Consider the following 16,597-nt stretch of genomic DNA (forward strand, 5'->3'; position numbering starts at 1 on the left):
GTCGAAATTACATTTTCAAAAAGAGATCCAAACGAACAACAAAAAACCATGGTTAAACCATGGCAATTTTTCGAAACAAATACTTTTGACAAGATCTTATCTTCTATATCTATAAAAGAGGAAAATGTTTGTATGTTTGTTTGTTTGTTTGTTTGTTTGTTTGTAATTTATGGACTCGAAAACCGCTGAATAGATTTTCCTGAAAATTTCCATATATACTGCAACATCGCCTGAAAGTAACATAGGCTATATACATTTTTGAATTTCCACTTGGAACTGGAGATATAGCATCAGAATCGGAGGTACCTCCCAAAACTTTAGATTTTATATGCACATATCTATTGATTGGTTGAAGATACAGTCTCCAAATTTGGAATACGTAACGGAATTTGGAACAAAAATAAGTTTGCCAAACTATATTGTAATCGGTTCAGATTTGGATATAGCTCCCATATATATTTTCGACCGATTTCGTTCATTTGATGCCTCAAACACAATATGAATGTTCGATTCCAATGAAATTTGGAATGTGTGACGGGATTTAATCCGAAAATAAATTTGTCAAATTATATTGAAATCGGTTCAGATTTGGATTTAGCTCCCATATATATTTTCGGCCGATTTCAAGCATTTGATGCACCAAACACGCTATGTATCCCCAATTTCCATGAAATTTGAAAAGTGTGATAGACTTTATTTAAAAAATGGATTTTCCAAATTATATTGAAATCGGTTCAGATTTGGATATAGCTCCCATATACATTTTCGGCCGATTTCATGTATTTGGTGGACCAAACACTATATGTATTTCCAATTGTAATGAAATTTAAAATAAGTAACGGAATTGGGAACCAAAATGAATTTGTCAAATTAAATTGAAATCGGTTCAGATTTGGATATAGCTCCCATATATATTTTCGACCGATTTCATGTATTTGATGCACCAAACACGCTATGTATCTCTAATTTCAATGAAATTTGGAATGTGTAGCGGAAATTAAAACAAATATACAATTGTCAAATTAAATTTAAATCGGTTCAGATTTGGATATAGCTCTCATATATATTTTCGACCGATTTCATGTATTTTAGGCACCATACACGATATGTATGTTCGATTCCAAAGAAATTTGGAATATGTAACGGGATTTTTATTACAAAATAAATTAGTCAAATTATATTAAAATCGGATCAGATTTGGATAGAGCTCCCATATATATTTTCCGCCGATTTCACATATTTGATGCACAAAACACGATACGTATTTCCGATTCCAATGAAATTCGACATGAGTGGCTAAATTTGGTACAAAAATAAATTTGACAAATTATATTGAAATACGCTCTGATTTGATTATAGCTCCCATATATATACTCAGCCGATTTCACATATTTGATGCACCCAAAGCGAGAGAGACGAAATCTGGCACCAGAAAAAATTGCCAAATTATATTGAAATCAGTTGAGGTTTGGGTATAGCTAAAATATATATTTCGGTCGATTTCTTACATGTTATCCACAAAACATGATGTATATGACCGATACCAATGAAATTCAGAATGTGTGGCGGAATTTGGTTAGAATAATAATTGTGACAAATTAACTTGAAATTAGTTAAGATTTGAATATAGCTCCCATATATATATTCTCGGCCGATTTCATATATTTGACGCACCAATTTCAATAAAATATGAAAGGTGTGGCGGAATTTGATGAAAAAGTATTTTTTTTTAAATTATATTTAAATCGAATCAGATTGGGATATGATTTTAATAAGAACCATTGACCCACAACGCTTTAGGCTAACACTAAAAAACAACACAACAATTAATTTGAAATACGCTTATTACGGCGAAGTATGTTACTATCTCGAATTCACTAATTGCAATAGAAATGTCACTCAACTTCAAAAGATTGCAGTTTACTGCGCGCTGGATATTTGCTATGAAATAAATAACTGATTACTGCTTTTCTAATGGTTTTGTTTATTTACGCATTAAAGTAGTGCAATAATTTTTTTTTAAATTTTTTAAATTTGTTTTTTTTAACCATAACATAAATTAAATTTTGAATGCAAATAAAATCAAAAGGGGTAGCGAAGCGCACCGGGTTCAGCTAGTTTATTATAAAGTACTTACCGTACATATTTATATTTATTATAAAGTACTTACCGTACCATACCTTCACCCAATACCTTCACCTAGCTTAATTTTTTTTTACTTTTCGAACAAATACGCATATCCATAGCCAGCTCCTTCTCTCAACCACAGACACCAACAGAGACTTTAATATCAAATTTCGGGATTCCAGCTCTATACATTCACTCAGTGCCAAATTTGTTACCACTAAGTACTTTTCAAACAATTATATTACACATTTTTGAAACCATCTACATATCCCAACCTAAGATACCAACAGTGACCTCAATATCAAATTTCAGGCTTTCGCCTCTTTAATTTTCCCCACTACTATATTTATTAAAATTATAGTACAAATTTCCAAAAACGCCACCATGTGTGCAGGCTACACATGAACACTCTAAGCCAAACTGCTTCAAATTTAGTACTACCTAGTACCGTTCACACACTCAGTAAACATTCCCAAACCACCTTCAAATATCAAACTTACCTTCCAATCTTGGTTCTCTTATCCGTTCATATGATTCCAAACGGTACTATTTTAGTAACATTTTAGAACTTTTCACAACCTTAAATACAATTTTGAAAAATCCTTTGGTACATTCAACCTGCATTCTATCACTCTTTTTTCAAATTTAATTCTAGCTCATTACGTTTGCCCAATACAATGTATTCAATTTTTAATGCATTTTAGTACCTTTCGTACTCTTTAGTACGAAAACCAAGCCATATCTCACACCTCCGCAATAATATTGACCATAGTGCAAAATTTCAAGATTCCAGCTTCAGCCGTTTCGTGTGGGCGTGGATTCTGTATCAGTCAATCACTCAGTTATTACACGACTGCAACAAAGTCAAACACCATATTTTTAACATTTTTTTTAAAATTTTATTGAATGAAAGCAAAAAATTTCGGAAATAGCATCAAATTTTAGAATAAGTTTAGATTTGTTCGAATTGGTCACCTTTGGTACGAATTATGGCCTTAAAACGGTCAATGAAGCGCTTGTTTGAGGTGATCGACACTTTGGAATTTTTTAATCCCAATCTTGCTTTCGAAAATACTCCACAATAATCCAACGGATTGGTGTCCGGAGATTTTGGTGGCCATTGTGCTCTGGAAATGAAGCGAGGATCCTCATTTTGTAACCATTCTTGGGTGGCGCGAGCTGAATGCGATTGTGCTGAGTCCTGTTGGAATGTCCAAGGACTGCGGCCAAAATGTTTGCGTGCCCAAGGATTTAAACCTTCCAGAATATTTTCGCGATAATATTCGGCATTTATTCTGATGCCACGGTCTATTAATAGAGCGCAGAGCGACCATCGGCTGTTATGGCGGCCCACACCATCACCATGGCCGGCGCTAGAGTTCTTGTGGCTAACCGAAGGTGCAAATTTTTAGCTGACCTTTTTGGCAAGTAAACACGATCACTTTGTTTGTTTACAAACTGCTGGACAACGAATGTTTTCTCATCGAAGAAAACCAAATTCGGCAGTTCACCACTTTCGACCAAGCGAAGCAACACTTTAGCTCGTTTGAGTCTATTTTCTTTCTGTTGCGATGTAAGTTCTTGCACTTTTTGGAATTTCAATGGCTCATTTTTCAATATTTGCCGAATGGAATATTGCGATATGTTCAGCTCACGAGCCATTTTTCGGCCACTGCGACGCGGGTTTCGATCAAGTCGCTTCTTTACTTTTCGAACCATTTCTGCTGATGTTGCTGTTTTTTTCGGCTACTTCCTTAACGTTGGGCTACGCTACCAGTATCACGGTAACGAGCGACGGTACGAGGCACAAAAGATTTATTCACATTTAAATGTTGGAGTGCTCTAACGATAACCACTAGTGGTTTTCCAGCCAAATATAAAGAAATCACACTATCACGCCTGAATTCCATTACGAATAACTTTTTTCTGGAAAATGCCCAACAAACGGCTTTTGTACGCTTGTAAATAATATAATGAGCTGTCACTGGAATAATTTTAACAGCTGTCGGACGGGTGGCTTAGAAATGACAGCAGTCTGAAGTTGGTTGCAGTTTTTTCATCTCACCCTGTAACTCAGCTACATTTTATAAAGATCGGTTCAGATTTGTATAATGCTCCCATATATATTCATTCGATTTCAAGTTTATTGTGCCTAAATAAGCTTAAGTAGAATGAATTTTGATTAATACCGGTTCAGATTCATCGATTCCAGAGGAGCCTATACCTCACATATTAGTTTCTTTCGACTTTGATTTATTACAGCTTTAATGCGCATTCTAAAACGATCATAGATTGTATGATTTAAATATCATAAATTCCAATGAAAACGTTTATTTATAATAGATAGCTCTACTATCCATGGGCAGCCCTGTCCAACTTTTGGCAGTACTTTGCGGTTTTTTTATAGCTCTTAAAAATTACCCTTTAGTATTAGAAGGAATGGACTGATCCATTGCCCACCTTCGAACACAAGCTATGTTTGATTTCAGAGGAGCTGTAATAGTACTTATCATGGTAAAATGATATCAAGGTAGGGCTATAATACCATATGATTTTAATTTTTTATTTTCTTGGCTTAATATGTCATCTTTATGTGTTTATGTATGTTTTTTCTTTTCAATAACAAAAAAAATTGTTCAGAAAACATTCAAATTCAGGTGATTCCAAAATGTTTATTTCAACATATGCATCGACAAAATCTAGAGTTTTTTTAGCGAAATAATCCTATATCCGGTATCATATAATACATGATTTTGAAAAGAAGTGTTGACCTTTCATTCAGTTATCGCGGTTTTCAATTATTTATTCAAAATAAATGCAACAAGTTGTTTGATTTTTTTATTGTTTTGATACTAATTCTGACATTACAAGCCAAACAGGTAGACTCTATACTTGCAATTTTTTCAAAGTTGGCCTACCTTCTCTTTATTGTACCATGGTACTTATTTACTCTGATAAAGTTCTATTTTACTTTCCGGGTCGTTTTTACAAAATATATATGGACATTTGCAAGCTCAGCAGCTTTGGAATATATGTCAATATTCAAAGATATGTACAAAAATATTTTTTTCGTTATTATTATTTTGTTAATAGTCTTCTTGTCGTTACATTGTATAAATATCAAAATATGTAAGTGCTCCAATATACATACATATCTCCCAGTGTTGCGGGTAATCCTCTTGCAGACCAACCCTTTTCATTCGATTCGATGTTTTCAAATACTACCAGGTGAGTGTTGCCCACCCAACCTAACACCTCAAGGAATACCTTATCCATGTTCTTCTTTTCGTGTACAGCATGTCAAAATTGTCACCAGTTTGGTGGACATATGTTTCCAAATGTGTTTGTGATTAAAAAAAGGGGTACATCGATGCGGAGGGACACGCTCGGCTCGTATTATTATTGGCATGGCGACAGCGACAGCACCTGTGAACAAAGGTGCTTAAAAATGGATTAAAAACAATGTCGAGCCAACAAAAAGCTGGAATTGCTGCAGGCCAACAACAAACAAAGCCCCCACACAACAAAGGGGCACTACCGCCGTCATTGTATGCGTAAGTATGCGTGTTCACGTTCCGTTGTTGTTTATGTAACACTGGTGGTGTCCTTTCGCTGTGACTCGGTCGATATCCTCCTTTTCGGATTGTAACCCTTCGACAGGAACGTCATCATTAAATGCCATCGTCATTGTAGAGGACAACGGCGTCCAATATCAACGTCAGTACTTAGTGACAATCATGATGATTATCATCAAAAAGGATAGTTGGATGTATGGATGGAATGAGAACGGATCCAAAACAGCAACAACAACAACAGTATCAAATGTAAATGCGGCATATACAAATCATTATTGTGGTGTTTGGCGATATCCTTACATCTCTACCATGTCTGACATTGCATGACATGAAAGCATGTGCTTGTGGATGTGCCTGTACCTGTGTGTCTGCGTTTTGGGGAACTTTCAATGTATTCAAGTGTGTCAGTCGTACAACATTTCCAACCCCTCCTCCCACTAGGAGTCAACAACAAAAACAACAAAAGGCAAAGGTAAGCCAAGCACAACAATGACAACCGAAAATGCGGACTGTAATCATTCTGGCGTAGCTTTGCCAAAAGAGACCCATAGACACGCGGCCATTCACAGACACTTGTTCACCCACACGTACAGGCACACACACACACACACACACACATACACACACCAACTCGGCATACAATACACACATGTGCATTTATCATCATACAAATTCGGTCGCGCACAAGTTGACTTTTATAGAGTCGCAATCACAATAAAAAGGAGTCTATTATCCTTTTGCATTATCCCCGTACATATCTTGCAGTTGTTGTTGTTGCTGCTGTTGTTATTGTTGTCGTTAGTACAATTTGTTCTTGTTGTCGTTTTTCGTTTATTTGTGTGAGTTTGTTCATTATTGTTGTCATTGCCTTTGTTGCCATACGAAGTTACCACTGCCGTTTTTTTTTTTGTCTGCCCCGACTGTTTTTGTAGTTCTTGTGCCGTGTATTTGTCCTCTTTCGTTTCATTCCTTTCTTTCTTTTTTTATTTTGTCGGAAGGATCGATATCCATTAGGAAAATTAAAATTGTGGCAGAGGCAATGAACGTAAAACGGAAACGTCCGCCATTGTATTGCTCAGTCGCACGAATCCACATGTATTCACATACACACACACACACACTAATACATACCTACCTATCTACGTACACCCCCTTCTTTTTGCTGTTCTCGCCAATAGATGTGAGCAACAATAACAAATGCCGACGACTCGTCAATAAACGAATGAATAGCAAGTGGCAACACGGCAACAAAACAATTCATCCGAATAAAAAAGAACACAAAAAGGAGACGACGTCGACGACGCAACATTGAATGACATACAGACCCATACACGTTCATTCATGGCAAGCACATAGTTCATCATACATATCATATACACACGTAGGTATGTACGCGTGTTGTGCACGGTCACATGCAGGTAATGTTTACCTTTTATTTTGGACAATTGTTATTTGACTTTAATGCCACATTTTTTTCTTATTCGAGGAGGAGGAGAACTTTGAAAATATATAAAAAATTGCCAGTGTCGTGGGTGAGTGCCTACTGGGGGGGTCTCTGGAGGCCGGCCCGAAATTGCTACCATTTTGACATTTTTTATACTTCTTTTTACCACCTGTAGTGCGATTCTGAAAATAGTTGACGACAGAGTTACCGACAATTATCTATAAAACATTTTTTTTTAATTTCAGCAATTAACGACATTTTTCGATAAACAAAAATAAAGTAGTCACTAAAACCTACCGATAGAAGCAACGCAGTCAATTTAAATTAACCTTCTAAAATCAAATTTTGCGTTTGAACGCTACCATTTTTGTCGATAACTTCCGAAAAAGTTATAGAAGTGGACACCCCGAATTATTTCGAAAGCATTTCTGCGTAGATCCCTAGACGACATAATTATATAGGTGGGGACCACCAATTCCGGCACCCTTTAAGTAGCAACTGATCTTGCTTAAGAGACTAAAAACTACAGATATCCGTAGCGACAAATCTTAGGACCTAGTCTAACAATTGGTGTCCATAGTGTCGTGGAGATAGCAAAATATTCGATGTCCAATATAGCTTGCCTTCAAAATGTCGATATTATCGAGAAGTAGAACAACCAAATAAAAGATACAAGAATATATTGGTTATTTTCGCACCTAACCAAAACGTAATCTAACTATTTTTTTACCCTCCGCCATTCCATGGAGGATATATAACTTTGTCATTCGGTTTGTAACTCCTGGAAATACTTATGTTAGACCCAACAAAGTATATATATTCTTGATCAGCGTTAAATTCTAAGTCGATTTAGCGATGTCCATCGATTTATTATTACCAGGCTATCCTTTGAACGAATAGCCCACAAATAACTGTACCTCCCAATATTCGGTATGTTTAGGGATATTTTCACCGAAATTGTTTCAAATTTCGTATTTGAAGATCGGAATCGGTACTACAGTCTATGACAAAATGTTACTTATGCAGGACCACGTCTTCGTATAGCCCCATGTAACGAGGCTTGCGAGAGTTATTTAAATATTACCATGTGCAAATCCGTTTCCGGACATTTGGAGTCGATCTAGGGTATTCGTCCGTTCGACAGTCCGTCTGTCTGGCTGCTCCGATTTGGTCCAAACTTGGTACATCGTAATATTATGAAACTTAAATGTAGTTCGGAGACCACAAAAAGAATATAGTTGGCTTCATAAAAATAGGATCATCCAACTTTATTAATTGCATCAACTAAATTTATAATATTCTAATAATTGTATCAGTGCTTGGTCAGGTGCGAAAATTTACGATATCGGGCCACCTCATCAAGTTCCTCCCACACGTACCCCATCTTCTGGTACCTTCCCCACAAAGAGGTCAACAATTTGAATAATAATAAAAATGCTCATAACATGTGAAAAAAGCTTCTGATTATTTCTAAACATTACACATTCCAATATTTCTACTAATACAGAATTTGATGTTAAGATGGAAGATATCGGCCCAGCCCTTATAGTACCTGCCCTACAAAGGGTGACAATTTTCAATACTTATATCTCTCATAACTTTCGAAACAAGTCAGCGATTCTTTGAAACTTGGTATATCTAAATATTTCTCTCAGCCAGAGATCTAATGAGAATATGGAATTTATCGACAAGCTCCTTCTCGTACCTACCCCACAAAAGGTTAAAATTATTGGCATAAAATGGAAGAAAATTTAAGTTTTTAGAATAGAGAATATTTCGGTGCACCTGATACCTCATGAGCATTTCAACATTTTTCAAAACTTATAATGTTATACTCTATTTATATCAAACTTAGGAGGTATACGAAATGGACAATATTCGTCCACTCCTTCGAAACTGCCCCCTCTATCAAGGAAGTATGTTTGCAATTCGTGGCAGAAATTTTTACAGAAACCGCTTCGGAAAGGGAATCCCATTTAAAATGCAAATTGAGAGCAGGGGGAAATTTGTACATTTTCTCTACGTAAATTTACGGATTTATAAGTTTTCTGTTATATTTAAGTAGTAATTCTTCAAATCGGTTCTTTGCGAAAACTCAAAATTGTTTGCAGCTATTTGGAAGAAAAAAGTTGGAGCATAAGTGTCGATAGATTGCCTTTAAAGATAATGTATGAGACAGTTTTACTTTGGACGGCCTATAGCGTCATTGTAAAAATGTATCCTTTGGGAGTATTTCCGAATATGAGTACTTAGAAGGCTCTAGCTGTATTTTTAGCAGAACACATGCAATGTGCATTCTTTGAACATTATTATCCTCTTGGCACGTTATCCATAAATATAACATTTGCACAATTTACTTATTTTATTAGTAAATCTTCTGAAATTTTACGGCCTTCAACCATTATTCATGTTACTATCTGTATATAATTCAGCAATATCCACTACTTTATTTTAATAAAAAGTCTCAGATTTAATTCTGCCACCACTCTAACTTCCTTCATTTTTTTTTTTTTTCAAAATATCCCTACCCAATAAAACACATATGTTTGTAGGTTTAAATCTATGATGCACAAAATGAACATTGCCAGTCCATTTATTTTAAATTCATGTTTTGCTGTAGATCTTATTAAAATATTGTTAACTGAAATCATTTTGATTTTACATTGTTGTATACTCCACTCAAATCATCACTACCTCTCTACCTTTGCCACAGAACGTAAGTCTGTTAGGTTTTTTGTTTGTTGTTTTTGCCAGACAATTTCATCGTTCATTTTGGTTTTGTTGATTGTTTTTTGTGTTTGTTTTCTCTTTTAATCTTCTATTGTTTTTTTTTTTCTCGTGTTTGCCTTGCAGCGGCTTTATCTTGTTCATTTCGCCGTCATCAGTTCACCTTCATACAATATCATACAAGTTGAGACCATCATTTTTATATCACTCAGTCTTAACCCCTTCTCGCTTTCTCTATCCATCATCCTGTGAACAACAATCATTTGTTGTAGTCACTGTTTGACGGCAAACAAATTTAAATCATTCGCCGTATTCATACTCGGCACATTCATCACCGTAACTCGCTCGTTTGGTATCCGCTGTTTCATGATTTCGAAGTCGACGTCAAGCCACCATTAAAATGCCAATGTTTCTCGGTGTAATGTGTCAGCCATTTTGATGAAACTTCAAAACTTCCACCAATAGTTTCTAATCCATCAATTGGAAAATTTGCATTGTTCGGATGATGGCCAACTAAATCTGGGCAATTATCATTTGATGGCGATGCAGAAGCAAAAACTACGGGGATCATAGTATCATATGAGTGTGTGCATATATATGTCTTTAAATCTTGTTAAACATAAACGGCTTTTTATAGCATCAATATTTGTTATTCAATTAAATATAAATGCCGTTGAAAATAAAACAAATGACAAGATTAAAAACATCAGAGCCCTTACTTGGCACAAAGAGCAAACATTGGAAATAATATATATTTTTTATTAAATTACAATTTTTTTATTGGGAATATTTCCATTATAGTACAAAAATTATACTTCTTTGAACTATTTCATTCATGGTTTTATATAATTCAACTCGTGCTTTTGGTTCCAAGGATTCAAGTTCAAGTAAGATGAGGTATGGTAAAAGATTTAAAAGGACCACCTAAAATCCTACAGGTTACAAAATTGAACAAGCTTTTAAAAATTGAAAATATCTGAAATGAGTAAAGACTTATTTAAACATGTTAGAAATTATTAGTAGGTGTGTCGAGAGATACATAGTCTCTGTCTATGTTCCGCCCAAACCGGTATGGTATAATAAACAAAGTCCAGTTCATTTTCCAAATACGTGTTTTTGGCAGAATTTTTAGAAGGAGTCATTGACAAAAATCCGTGATTTTTTGGAAAGGAATTCGATAAAAACAATAAAAATACAAAAAAAATATTGCAAAAGCTGTTTTAAACACTAGCAAATACCCGCTACTTCATATGCGGAAAATGGATTTATATTAAGTGAATTTATGTATAATCCAAAAACAAAAATTTGTCTCACCCCGACTAGTACGAGCATTTAGTGCACACTAGTATGAATTTCCAAATCTGCCTACATACCCCAATCCTACACTCCATCAAATACATATTGTAGCAAATATAGTACTATTTAGTACATAACAATTCCTAAACTTCAACAGTGACACTAATTCCAAATTTCAGGATTCCAGACCTATGGGTTTCAATAAATCCAAATTGTACAAAATCACACCAAATTGTACAATCTACACACAAAATCTCCAAAACAACATCCACACTTCAATCATACAATTCCATAGATATGTTACAATTCCATAGATATGTTACAATTCCAACTTGTACACATTTTAGTACCATTTAGTACACATTTCCATAACAAACTGCATCATACAATCCAATAGAAATCGTATTTTCCAATATCAGGATTCCAGCCCTATCGGTTCACCCACATCCTGATTGTTCCAAATGTAGTGCTTTTTGGTACACATAAGTACGCATTTCCAAAGCTTCCTACATACCACATTCCTACACTCCCACAGTAATCCCAAATTCCAAAGTTCAGCATTCCAACCTAATCGGTCCGCTCAAGTACAAATTGTACCAACTCTAGTACCATATAGGACAGATAAGTAGGAATATCCACTTCCTACATAACCCAAGCCTACATTCCAACAGTAATCTTAATTTGAAATTTAATAATTTGAAAACTACCTATATATCTTAATCCTAAACTCCGACAGTAATATTATTTCCAATTTTGAGGATACCAGCTCCATTGGTTCACCCAAATCCAAATTGTACCAAAATTACAAATGTTCATATCTACCTCAGTCATACAGTCCAATAGAAATCTAATTTTCAAATTTCGGGATTACAACTCTACCGATTCACCCAAAATTTAAGTTGTTCCAAATTAAGTACCATTTAGTACGCACAAGTACGAATTTCCAAAACTACCTACATTCCTCAGTTCTAACATGCAATAGTAGTAGTATTTCTAAATTTCAGCTCTAGCGGTTTACGCCAATCGAAATTGTATAAAATTTAGTACCATTTAGTACTTTTCGGCACTCAAGTACAAATTTGGAAAACTTCCTCCATATCACAATCCAAAACTCGCCAGTAATGTTAATTTCAAATTTCAGGACTCCAGCTCCTTTAATTATCCCAAATTCAAATTGTACGAAATTTAGTACCATTTAGTACTTTTCGCGTACATGAGTACACATTTCCAAAACTACCTACTGACATCGATCTCTACTTCTCAACTTTGATTTCCATTCCAAATTTCAAGTTTTTAGTCCGAACCGTTCACATGATACTAAATGGTACCAATTGTAGTCTATTTTAGTACTTTTCGTACACATCTACACATCAGTTACCCTCATTCTAGCTAGACTGCTTCCACAAATGTAAACGTACTATATTTAGTAGCTTTTAATACTTTTCGTACCGTTCTAGTACGAATTTCCAAAAACCCAGCCTTATCTGACCAGTTCGGACCAAAAGTGACCCTCACCTTAAAAATCCACGTTTCCGCATGGATATTCCTTTTTTTACCTAAAATTTCTAAATCCGATATTTTTGCTTTTTGATTCCACAACTTTGATCTGCAAATCATGAAGAATTTTTTAGTTTTTTTTTTTTGGAACCCACGGTATAGAAATCACTTAAATCAGAAAATCCTTTAAAATATATACATTTTAAATCCGCGACTTTTTCCACGGAATAAGAATTAAAAAAAAAATCATGCGCTTTGGCCTGAAAATCCTTTAAAGTTTTTTCTAATCCACCATTTTGGGTCTGAAAATCCCCAAAATATATATTTTATATTAAGACTGCCTAGAAATCCTAAATGTTTTCTTTTTTTTTTTTTGAGAAATTCGCGATTGTAGAACAAATGTTCATATATTTAATTTTTAAAAAAAATAATAAAAAAATCCATGGTATTTTCCTGGAGCAAATATTAAAAAAAACCCTAGTGTTTGGTATGGAAATTCGGAAAATAGTTTCTAATCTACGATTATGGATTTGGAAAAAGACTTTTCAATTAGAAGTATTTCAAATCATATACATCATCCATAGCCATAAGACCAAGAGTACAAAAATCAGAAGCGTTCGCATGTCTTACCATTTTTGATTAATGAAGGAATTTCGATTTCGTTAAAAATTATTTATATTTTTTTAAATAGTCTACTTTATGACTTCATCAAAACTTCCTTCTATCAAGATTTATCCATCAAAAAATAAATTACAATTAAATTTAAACTATAAAAAAATCTGTAGATTCTATCCATAACTCAAAATTACTTTTGTTCTGAATTCGAAAATTATGTTATTGCCGCAGGAACACGCTTAGATCTCAAATTTTATGAATACCTGCACAATTAGTCGAATAACTAAAATTCGTATTATTTTGCTCAGCAAATAGCGAAACGAGTGAACGTCCAATACACCGACCGGTCAAACGACCGACATTAACAAACAAACACAACAACACCGTCAGGACTCAATTAACCCAATTAATGAATGGCTTTGAATGAAAAACGTAACGTGAAAAGAAAATAGTAACGGTGTCATTGGCATACTGGCTGGTAGTACACACACAAACGTACCTTCCATGCCAAGATAATAGACATGACGAAAGAGAAAAGAAACAGGATAATGACGACGATGATGACAACAAAAAGCGACTGTGAAACTGAAGTCAAAGAGAAAGCTAATTACATTTTGTTTTGAAGCGCATGAACAGCAGCTGATTTTTCAAATATTTAAAATGTTTAAGGAAATGGTTGTTTGGAATTTTGAATGGCACGAGTAAATTGTTCATCGTTATCAACAATCGAGTTTTTAAATAAAATCAAAATGTTAAAGGAAGGAGAAGCTTCTAAAATGTTTGTGAGGATTACGGAAACTTAATGTAAATAGATAATATTTGAGAAAAGAGCTGAAAGTGTAATGTTGAAATGACCTTGAACATTTTGAACTACTGACTAAAACGACATGATATTAATAAAAAAAATATTGCAGCACCAATCATTGACATAAAAATAAATAATTAAGCTGACCATGTGATACCCTACAACACTACAATATGTTGGAAGCCCTCTTATTTCCAAATTCATTGGAAGATTTCGTTTTTGAAATGAGGTCATAGAGATCTGCCCAAATGTTGCCCTTAGTGTTTTATCGGGGCCATTTGCCCAATATTTACGCCCTCCGTCGTGTTGTTAGGTATTCAAAACAATTTCACACAAAAGTTGTTGTCCATTTTACAGTTAAATCCAATAGTCATCCAAAATGCTAGACTTTTTCCCTGTCTTGAACTCTCTTCTCATGCAAAATTCTGTGTCGATTAATTTTCAATAGTGACCTGTAGAGCGAATGCAAAACCAGGGAAATTTTATTTTTTTCGTTCATTTGAACCCCTAAATGAACATCTTCACCATCATTCCGAAAAAAAATTCGTAAGGATAGAACGATAATTGCCACCTGTAGCGTTGCAGGTTGTAGAAAAACTTTAGAAAATGTAAATTCAATATTTTAAGTCAAATTAAAAAATCGCATGCAAAAAAATTTAAAAAATTTAACAAAAAATATTCACCTTTTTTATCCTTTTCCGGAAAGATACCATTCCGAATTTATGAGAATTGTGAAAATTAGCCCTGCGGTTCTTGACTTATAAGCGGAATAACTAAAATCGATTACTTTTACATAGATAGATTGTACCTATTTTGCTATATATCCCACATTTTTGGCTATCTATCATCACGGTAATGGTCAGAAGTGAACTTTTTATGTATTACTGATTTGGCCGGTATTAAAAATGTTCGCGGTTTAGTGTAAATTTTCGTATTTTTTTTTACATAAAAGATATGGTTTATTTTATCCGCTTAATATCGTTCGATGACCTCCAAATTGGTAGGCTTCTGCCCAGCCCTAAACTTTAACTCCATGCAAAATTCCTAAGAGCAACAGCAAAATCAGGGACATTTTCTGTTTTTGGTCCATTTCAACTCCTAAATATGTTGTTATCACCTCCAAAAACAATAGTTTTTTTTGGTTTTGCACAGTGTTATTCTTAAAAAGGTTATCTTTGCAACACCCAAAACTTCGAGATAATTTTAAATGGCCGATGTGCTAATAAGCCTGTATAAACAGTTTCCACCTGGTTACAAACAAAGACCGCCATATGTTCCAAATATGAAGCAAATTCTAAATATTCCTGATATTCGAATTTTCATTCAATGAGTATCCAAATTATAGTGTAACAGCCAATTCTGGTAAAAATTGGAGCTGAATAGTTCGACATACCAGATATCAAGTGGTAACGCCATTTATAAGCTGTACCAAATTAAAAATCCACACTTAATATTTCCAGTTAAATTTTTAAAGCTTATAACTTTACCCGAACTTACCAAAAACAGACTCATTCTCAATCTTTTCGAAGTCGCTTTTTATATCTTGCGTTAAACTGTTACAACGGCAATTAATATTTTATAAAGAAAAAATAACGTTATTTGTTAAAATGGGTTAAACTATTTAGAAATTATTAACAATATTTTACACATAATATTTCTGAAAAATATTTTTTAATCACGAAACATTAAAATTAATGTAACAAATAAATACTCTACTTCCAGTATCCGCAAGAATCTGCTAGTTTTGCAATTTTCTTCGATATCATAGAGGGGAAATTCGGTTATCGTAGTAAAAACTTTTACATTCTTGCAGTTCTGGAATAGACAAAGTTTGGTTTCTGGAAAAAAATCACAGCGAACGTGAGTATAAACTTAAAAAAAATAATTTAAAAAAAAGCTTCAGAATCCAGACTATGTGTTTTTGGCTATGTTATTATGAATTCCAAACAATTAAGATTGGCCTTATAATTTGCATATGACAGCAACAAAACGAATATATTAAAAGAGAAAAATAATGTTTATTTAAAAAGGTAACGCCGGAGCCGAATTCAGTTAAACATCTAATAATATATGTATATAATGTATTTTGTTAGAAATTGGATTAGGATTTCGATTAGATTTTATGGTGCTTTCGATCTCAGACATTCCTGTTTTAAAATACGTAAAAGTACGTCTAATTTAACAAAACTCCGGATGTACTCCGACATTCTATTTAATATAAAACACGCAGTAATTTACCGATATCTATACATTATATGGATCAAATTGCGTTAAAAAAAAGTCCACGTAAATGCGTTTTATTATACGAAATTTTGGAAGTTGTGTTTTTTGCAAAATGTTCTTAGTCAATTTGAACCTCCCAATGATCTTGTCTTAGACGCGTAAAAATCTAAAAGCTTTCGGGGTTCAACGGGAGTTACAAGACATTCGTTAATTATAAATAAAAAAACACCAAGTTGTCGACACCCATGAAATATTCAACACGACTTCTATACTCGTGTAACTAACTGA

At 34.1% G+C, this 16,597-nt stretch overlaps 1 long non-coding RNA gene across 2 annotated transcripts; it reads left to right on the forward strand.

Annotated features, from left to right (window-relative positions):
• The first annotated feature begins 5,231 nt into the window (after positions 1–5,231).
• On the forward strand, positions 5,232–10,085 carry LOC109614064 (uncharacterized). 2 transcript variants are annotated; one of them, XR_002195350.2, is made up of 4 exons: positions 5,232–5,355; positions 5,424–5,681; positions 5,788–6,174; positions 10,000–10,085. It is a non-coding gene; the product is annotated as an uncharacterized LOC109614064 (long non-coding RNA). The 2 variants fall into 2 exon arrangements; XR_002195349.2 differs by having other exon boundaries at positions 5,424–6,174.
• The last annotated feature ends 6,512 nt before the right edge of the window (positions 10,086–16,597 follow it).

This window comes from Musca domestica, unplaced genomic scaffold (genome assembly GCF_030504385.1).
Source record: "Musca domestica strain aabys unplaced genomic scaffold, Musca_domestica.polishedcontigs.V.1.1 68, whole genome shotgun sequence".
Lineage (NCBI taxonomy): Eukaryota > Metazoa > Arthropoda > Insecta > Diptera > Muscidae > Musca > Musca domestica.